This window comes from Zea mays, chromosome 2, assembly GCF_902167145.1.
Source record: "Zea mays cultivar B73 chromosome 2, Zm-B73-REFERENCE-NAM-5.0, whole genome shotgun sequence".
Classification (NCBI taxonomy): domain Eukaryota; kingdom Viridiplantae; phylum Streptophyta; class Magnoliopsida; order Poales; family Poaceae; genus Zea; species Zea mays.
In genome coordinates this window covers 57,939,190-57,947,666 of record NC_050097.1, presented here as the reverse complement: position 1 = coordinate 57,947,666, position 8,477 = coordinate 57,939,190, and the positions used below count along the sequence as shown (strand labels likewise).

At 49.4% G+C, this 8,477-nt stretch overlaps 1 long non-coding RNA gene across 1 annotated transcript; it reads right to left on the bottom strand.

Annotated features, from left to right (window-relative positions):
• Positions 1 to 2,570: 2,570 nt before the first annotated feature.
• LOC118476318 (uncharacterized) lies at positions 2,571 to 3,385 on the bottom strand. The gene is made up of 2 exons (XR_004856215.1): positions 3,021 to 3,385; positions 2,571 to 2,952 (listed from the first exon to the last, which is right to left on the bottom strand). It is a non-coding gene; the product is annotated as an uncharacterized lncRNA (long non-coding RNA).
• Positions 3,386 to 8,477: the final 5,092 nt, after the last annotated feature.

Here is an 8,477-nt window from a genome sequence, read left to right as displayed (position 1 = left end):
TCAGAGGTAGTCGGCGCCTTCTGTAATATGGATCGGACGAAAGCCGAGTCGTTGGATCCTCTGTAGAAGTCCTCGATCACGGCCGCCTCCGTGACCTCGGGGATACGATTTCTCATGGTCTGGAACCTTTTGAGGTATGACCAAAGAGTCTCGTCCCCCCGACGCTTGATGGATTTGAGGTCCCATGGTTGCGCTGGTTTGTCGGAGAGGGACTGAAAGTTGGCGGTGAAGCGTCGACTGAAGTCGCTCCAGTCGTCGATGCAGTGTCGGGGTAGATGTCGCAGCCATTGCAGCGCGTCTTGCCCAAGGACAATGGGTAAGTACGCGGTCATCACGTCCTCGGATGCCCCGGCAGCTCGAGCAGCGGTGGTGTAGACGGCCAGCCAGCCTCCTGGATCCTGCTTAGGTTCATATTTGTTGACATTGGATACCTTGAAGTTAGGGGGCCATTGAATGGCTCTAAGGCGTGGAGTAAGTGCAGACACTCCACACGTGTCTTCTTGTCGTCGGGGATGATGTCTGTCCCGGGGAGGGGAGTAGTTGTTGTGGTTCCTCGACCGTCCCCGGGTAGTACCGCCACTCGAGGCCGTTGCCGACTCAGTTCTAGTGGCCTGACTCCGAGCTGGGATGCCATGATCCCTGTCGTACTCCTCCCGGCGACGGATCTCGTTCTCATGTCGTCGTTCACGCGAAGCGTTGATGGAGCTTCGTGTGTCCCGGCGGCTGTTGATGGCGTGTCGTAGGTCGTTTGGCGGGTGAGCGAGAGGTAGAAGATGGTTGGCTGCTTGGGTGAACAGTCGTCGATAGCCCTCGGCGTCGGGAGTCCGAGGGAGTCCATCAGCTATCCGAGCTAGTACCCCTCCGACTTCACTCGGCGTGTTCATGGCTCGGGCGAAGTCGGGGTTCAGGTTGCGCCCGAAGAGTGGATTCTCCCGACGTTGCCTTGCCTCCTGCTCGGCCTATTCCTGAGCTCGTCGGAGATCACGCCACTGGGAGTTCCTTCGTTCTCTGAAGACGCGTTCCTCCAGAGTTTCTCCTATCTCTGAGACCTCGTCTCGCGAGACAGGCTGCTCTGGGTCCCGCTCTCTGGCCTCGTGATGTCGCCGGATATTTCGGTGCCGGTTCCTCCGTCGGCGGGATTCCCGCTGAGGAGGTTCTTCTCCGGGCGTGGTCGGCTCGTCGTCGGAGACGGGGGGCGACTCCACTCTCCCGATGAAGAGGACGTCGGGGTAGAATGGTGCAGCGGTCGTGGCGATCTTCTTTTCGTTCTCCTTTGAGGGCGAAGGAACGGAAAGGACAATTTGCTCCCTCCTGACTTTATTTGTTTCTTTCTTCCTTGCGATTTGTGTCCATTCTTTCATCGGGGAGGTAGATAGTGGAGTTCTCCGGGTTAGCGGGCCCTCGGCCCCTGGCTTGCTGAAGGCGATCTTTTTTCGGAGTGCTGGAGGTTGCGCTTTTCCCTGCCTTACTCCGATATTCTCGGAGTTTGGAAGAGACTTCTTTCTTGGCGGATCTGCGATGCGGTGTAGAGTTCCTTCTTCATCTGCTATGGATGAGATAGTTCCGAAGCAGAACACGGATCCGGGGTGGAGGGTGATCTTGTGCTGGAAGGTGATGGCCATTGAGCTAGCTTAGATCGGCGACACACCCCCTACCTGGCGCGCCAGCTGTCGGTGTTTTGGGTCCGACCGCACACCCGGGGTTGCCCCTCAAGGTGTTTTTAGGAGTAGGACGGTGTCGCCAACTGTAGCTAAATGGTTCATGCTAAATGCACGAGGAACAATGGACAGTGTTTACAGGTTCGGGTCGCTTTGAAATACGTAACACCCTACGTCCTGGCGGGAGTGCTTTATGTGGTGGGTTACAGGAGAGTACTCTGACTCTGGGAACGCAGAGAATTGGGTGGATGGCTAGTAGTGAGTTCGATCGTTCTGAAGGGGTGCCCCCTAGGCCTTATATATTCGACCGTGAGGCAATACATGCGGATATGATAACAATGCGCACCTAAGAAATAGTGAACTGATTGAGTCTATCTTCCTATAGTTCTGCCGACTCATCCTCGCTTGGTTCCGTTATACGGGGCTCCAGCGCGGGAAAGTCGGGTCTCTGTTGTGGTTACTTGCTCGACGTTGTTGGGCCGTCTGGGCTCGCACCGATCCGGCCTTGTGTCGATCTACTTCATTGGTCATTCTTCCCCAGGCCCACGAAGGGATGACCTTACGAATTATTGGGCCCTCGGGCCTTTCGTGAGGTCTTTTATCCTTCTAGTGGACCTGGGGGATATCTGTCCCCCACACCGTGTGTGTTAGTCTTCACTCGATTTTTCCCCTCTCCTCTCTCTTTAAAGTTCTCTGCTCACATCGTTTTGAGTTTGCTCCCAAAGTTATCCACATTGATTGAGAAACTCATATCAAGAGGAACGATCTTCCACACTTCGAATTTATTTCTAACCCTAACCTCAGGTGTAGGGCGTGTTCAAGGTTTATAATTTTTAGGTTTCGCATATTCACCCCCCTCTAGGCGACTTTCGGGAGGAGAGACCCATGGGCCCCATAACATGACAAGCCAGCGAGCAAAGTCCACTTTATTACTTTAGGGAAGCAGCACCGAGGCACGATAAATCACGATCAACGCGCATCACGCACGATGTCATGAGCCGACACCCTAAGCACAACATGACTGGACACCTCGTCGTAACCTTCTAGTAGGTCTTCCAACCCCTCATCTGAAAGGGACAGGGGAAGGCTGATGATATCCGAAAGACGGCGGTCGGAGCAAATCTCCCCCATCAACAACGTCATCGCGGCTCCCCGGTGAACACCAAAGTCGATGATATCCCAGATGGGACTCGGGTGCGTTGTCTAATTGCTCGACCAGGGAAGTGCCACGTGCCCCAATGTAGTCCAGAAGTTGGCCCAGGCGATGCGCAGTTTCTCTAGATCGGCCCCAAGGCTGCCAGAAGAGACAAACAAGATAAGGAAAGAGGCAAGGGAGCAACGAAGAGGTCGGACGACAACTACCTTATCAATGACACGACCATCGGCTTCAGAAAGTTGCGTCTGAAGCAGCTCGGTCTTGGCCTCGACGACCTCTTGCGCCGCGCGGGAAGCGTCGCAACTCCCTGAAGATGTCTGAGGGTAAGGGATAGGAGACGAGGAGCCCGACCGAAGTAGTCCAATGGGTGGCAGTGCAACCGCCCCGCAACGAAAGGAGAAGGGGGGAAATATCAAAGCCTAAAAAGGGGGTCGAGGGAACTCAGAAGAGGAAACTTATCTTGGCTCATGGCCACGGAGCACAGCATCCCAGCAACCCAAGATCCATCAAACAACCCGGTCGGAGGTATGCTCAAGGAAAAGGATAAAAAGAGAAGGAAGGCGAGGGTGACCAGCAAGCGAACGATAACCACCCAGAGTTTATAAAGGGGGGCGAAGGCGCCCGATTCCACCCCAAAAGGTACTAGGCCACAACAAAAGCACCCCGAATCCCGTGGGAAAAATACCACTATCACTTGAAAGGAAAAAGGACAAAACACATCCGACACTCTCGCCATGAGGGCTCGGGGCCTACCGTCATGGATATGATCCCCAGTCTCTAGGGCCCATCGGTTAGCGAGCAGACTAGGAAAAAGGCCTTTGACAATTGGGTCTGTTGGTTAGTCGTAGGAAATAGGTAATGTCTACCCTAGAAGAACCCGCCCCTAGACGAAACCCGTGGCACCAAGCCCCGGGTCGGGCATGGCAGAACCAGACAGGGGGCTTGGCATGTCGAAGGGAAACCACTCGAGTGGATCCCGCTCCTAGACTGAGACCAACCCATCATAAATGACCGCCCGTATTAACTACGCCTGGCGTCGAGCCATAGCGGAGGCACCAATCTGCCTCCCACAATGGATGGGTGAAAAGGAAATAGAGTTAACATTTTCCTATAATTAATTTTGGTGGTTGAATGTCCAACACAAACATTTGGACTAACTAGTTTGCTCTAGAATTCATGTATTACAGGTGCATAAGGTTCAACCCAAACCAACAAATATTCAAGTTAGGAACCCAATTCAAAAGGAGCAAAAGGACTTGAGTGTGCTGTGGACTGGCGCACCGGACTGTCCGGTGTGCCACCGGACTGTGTCCGATGCACCAGGCCCGTACAGGGTTGAACTAGCCACTCTCGGGAAAACGCAGGCACGCTCCGCTATAATTCACCAGACTGTCCGGTGTGCCGTAGGACTGTTCGGTGAGCCAGCGGGGTAACGGCTACCTGCGCGCAACGGTCGACTCTAATAGTGCTACAGTGTCGCGGCAGAAGTCAGAGCAGCGCGAGTCAGAGGGGCACCGGACTGTCCGGTGCACCACCAGACTGTCCGGTGCCACAAGAAGACAAGGGCGCCAACGGTCAACTGCTCCAGAACCCTAACAGTTGGGTGACGTGGCGGCGCACCGGACTGTCCAGTGCGCCCATCGACAACAGCCTCCCCAACGGAAATGGAAGTGGTTGGGGGCTATAAATACCCCCCAACCACCTCATTCACAACCATCCAAGTTTTCTGAACATCACATTCAATACAAGAGCTCTAGCATTCACTCCAAGACACAATTCAAAAGATCAAATCCTCTCTGAGTCCCAAATTCACTCCAATCACTTAGTGGCTTGTGAGAGAGAGATTTTTGTGTTCATTCGAGTTCTTGTCGCTTGGATTGCCTTTCTTCTTTTCCCATTCTTATTCTCAAGTGCTTTGTAAGCAAGGCAAGACACACCAAGTGTGTGGTGGTCCTTGCAGGGTCTTAGTGACCCGTGAGATTAAGGAAGAAGGCTCACTCGGTCTAAGTGACCGTTTGAGAGAGGGAAAGGGTTGAAATAGACCCGGTCTTTGTGACCTCCTCAACGGGGAATAGGTTCTTTGGAACCGAACCTCGGTAAAACAAATCACCGTGTTCACTTGCCTTATTTATTGGTTGATTTGTTTTCCCTCTCTTTGTGACTTAAGTTTAACTCTAACGTTAACCCCTGACCTTAGTGCGTGTTTAAGTTTATAAATTTCAGGTTTCGCCTATTCACCCCACCTCTAGGCGACTTTCAATTGGTATCAGAGCTCGGTGCTTCATCAGAGTCTAACAACTCGTAGTGATGTCGGGAGATCACGCCAAGAGGGAGATCATGACCGGCGAAAAAGCCGCAACCTCGGGGAGGACTCTTTCAAGAGAGTCCGGCAACAAATACAAGGAGGAATCCTCTTCCTCCATCAAGTCGCATCAAAAAGGTGACAAGAAGAAGAAGATGAAGAAAGTGGTCTACTACGAGACCGACTCTTCGTCACCTTCCGAGTCATCCACCACTTCTAAGCGCCATGAGCGCAAGAAGTATAGTAACATGCCCCTACGCTATCCTCGTATTTCAAAGCGCGCTCCATTGCTTTCTGTTCCCTTAGGTAAACCACCATATTTTGATGGTGAAGATTATTGTATGTGGAGTGATAAAATGAGGCATCATCTAACCTCACTCCATGAAAGCATATGGGACATAGTTGAATTTGGAGTGCAGGTACCTCAGGTGGGGGACAAGGACTACGAGTCGGACAAGGGCGCCCAAATACGGCACTTTAACTCCCAAGCAACATCCATACTCCTCGCCTCTCTATGTCGAGAGGAGTATAATAAGGTGCAAGGGTTAAAAACCGCCAAGGAAAATTGGGACGTCCTCAAAACGGCGCACGAAGGGGACGAGGTGACCAAGATCACCAAGTGGGAGACGATCAAGGGGGAGCTCAGTCGATTCGTCCTCAACAAAGGAGAAGAGTCGCAAGCCATGTACAACCGGTTCAAAACCATGGTGAACCAAGTGCGCAACCTCGGGAGCACCAAATGGGATGACCATGAAATGGTCAAGGTTATTCTTAGATCCCTCGTATTTTGCAATCCTACTCAAGTTCAATTAATACATGGGGATCCTAGATATAAACTAATGTCTCCCGAGGAGGTTATTGGCAAGTTTGTGAGCTTTGAACTTATGATCAAAGACTCCAAACACATTGTCAACTTGGAGCAAGGCGCCACCTCCACACCCGAGGTGCAACCCGTTGTAACACCCTAGTAATTCCGAGAAGATTCTTCAGTACTAACTTAAAACCATTATCACATGTGAAACAAATTGAGCAAAGGACATCAAAAATTAGGAACAAAGGTTTAATTAAGTCTTTTTCATCTTAAGGATTGTGCCTTAATCATATCATGTACCTCAAAGTGAGAAGAATTCACAAACCCTAAATAACCCTAAGTAGACCATTTAAGTGCAAAAAGAGAAAAACTGTAAAAATATTTTGAAAAACACAAATTATGAGGAGAACCAATTATCAAAGTTAAAATGCACTAAATAAACTACAAAATGTAGTAAGAAAGTTTGGTCAGGGGAGCTTTGCAAAATTCTCAAAAAGACCCCTCAAGCTAAACTTTCAAAAAGGAAATTCACAAAATTCAGAACTGAATTTTTGCCCCTTTGTGAAGTTCAGCCGTGTTCTATGTTTTCCAAAACTCAAATCTACAAAACCCAAATATGAAAGTGGCGCCAAATTATCTTGAACATACTCTGGTAAAGTTTGAAATCAAACAAAAACTGTTGGCACATGTGGACTCGACTTTAGTCTCGGATTTCAGCCGAGCGACAAACCCAACTTCGCCCCCTCGTATCTCGTGAATCCGAGATCAAATCCACTCAAGTGTTGTAAGAGAAACAAAGAGTAAACGACAAAGAAGAAATCAGGCATGTGCAGGGATTTGGGAGAGTTACGAGAAGATTGCGAGCCAATTAGCGTCTGAAAATGACCAGACCGAGCGAGGCCACGTGTTCGATCGCTTGCCTGACCGGCCGAGCGCGGACTGGCCGCGGCAGCACGCGCCCCGCCCCGCACGTCTGCACCTTGCCCTCGCCTATAAGTGCCCCCAGAGGCCTTAGCCGTATGCACTTGCGCACCTAAAGCCCCGCCCGAGCCAGAGATCACCAGAGTTCGCCATTAAAAGCGAGCGCCACCGCCCTAGCCCCTGGACAGCTTTCCCGAGAGGCTGTGAAGCTTCTCCAAGCTTGAGCCGAGGCATTGCCTCACCGGAGGAGCAGAATCACCCTCGTCGGACTTCGGTCGCCCGCCACCGCGCGTATACCGAGCTATCCTGTGAGCCATTCTTCAATTCCTCGCACCTACGCCTTCCCTAGCACCTAGTGAAACTCACCGACCATTTTAATTGAACTCTACCGCCCTGGATAGGCCGGAGCTCTCGCCGCCGACGAGCTCCCCCGCATGCGCACGTGGACCAGCCTACTCCGACCATCCCCGGAGACGATCCGCACATCGGCGTGACCGTCACAGCCTTTCCTACGCCCTCGGTCACCTCACCGGAGCAATCTCGTCGCTGGTAAGCCCCTTCGCCCTTTCCTCCGCCGCGGGTACTGTTTAATTGGGTGAAGGACCTCGGGTTAGGTTTAGTAAAACCCCAGGGGGTTTTCTAAATTGTCAGTGGCTCATGTGAATAGTAACCCGAGGACTAGTCTGTAAGGAAACTTAAAAACATTCGCGAGGGACCCCGATGCAAGTTAGTTTCCATTTAATCATTTCTGATTAATTCTTTTTAATGACCAGAGAACTTAGGAAATTCATAACTTGAGAAATATTTAACCAAATTTAGTCAAACCAATTTTTATGGATTCCAAATAATATGAACTATTGAATAAAAATACGGAATCTTATGGTTTTTGTATTAATTTTTAGAGTTTTGAATTAAATAGAGAAATTACCCAAACCTTATTAATATAAGGAAAAATAGTTATGCTTCCGTACTAGGCTTAAGAAAATTTATAGAGATACATACCCAACTTGAGCACTGTTTAAAAATACTAAGCACCCCAGTTTACAAGATTAACTCAAGTTTTGCTAATAAAAACTATATCTGTCCAAAACTTAGAAAATTAAGAAAGGTAGGGGAAAATAATAAACAGAGGGTGAACATATTTTTCCTAGTATACTTAAGTGATAAAGAACCTAGGAAAAATACAGAGAACCCAGTCCAGAGCTAATCCAAGGTTAAAAATTTATTAGACACTAAGAAATCCAGAAAAGCCATAATTAAAAATATAAGGATCAATGCAAAAATGACAAGAAAAATTCAGTAGACTCCTAACTACTAGGACACCATTACAAAAATAATAGACACCCCAACCCCTCATAATAAGTGGGTTGAACAATTAAAACTTGATTTTGGCCCATGTTCTAATTAAATCATAAGGAAACCAAAAATTGTGCAACAGTAGGCAAATAAATTTTTACCCAACTATTGATGAAGTAGACCACCAGAGAAAAATATGAAACCTATTTAAAAATGTAAAGTAACACCCATGGCCCCTACCCCATATAAAAGGCCATTTATTCCAAAAAAAATTCCTACCACCCTTTCCCTTAAGCAAAAAGTTGCCAAATTCTAGAATGATTGCTCTTGCAC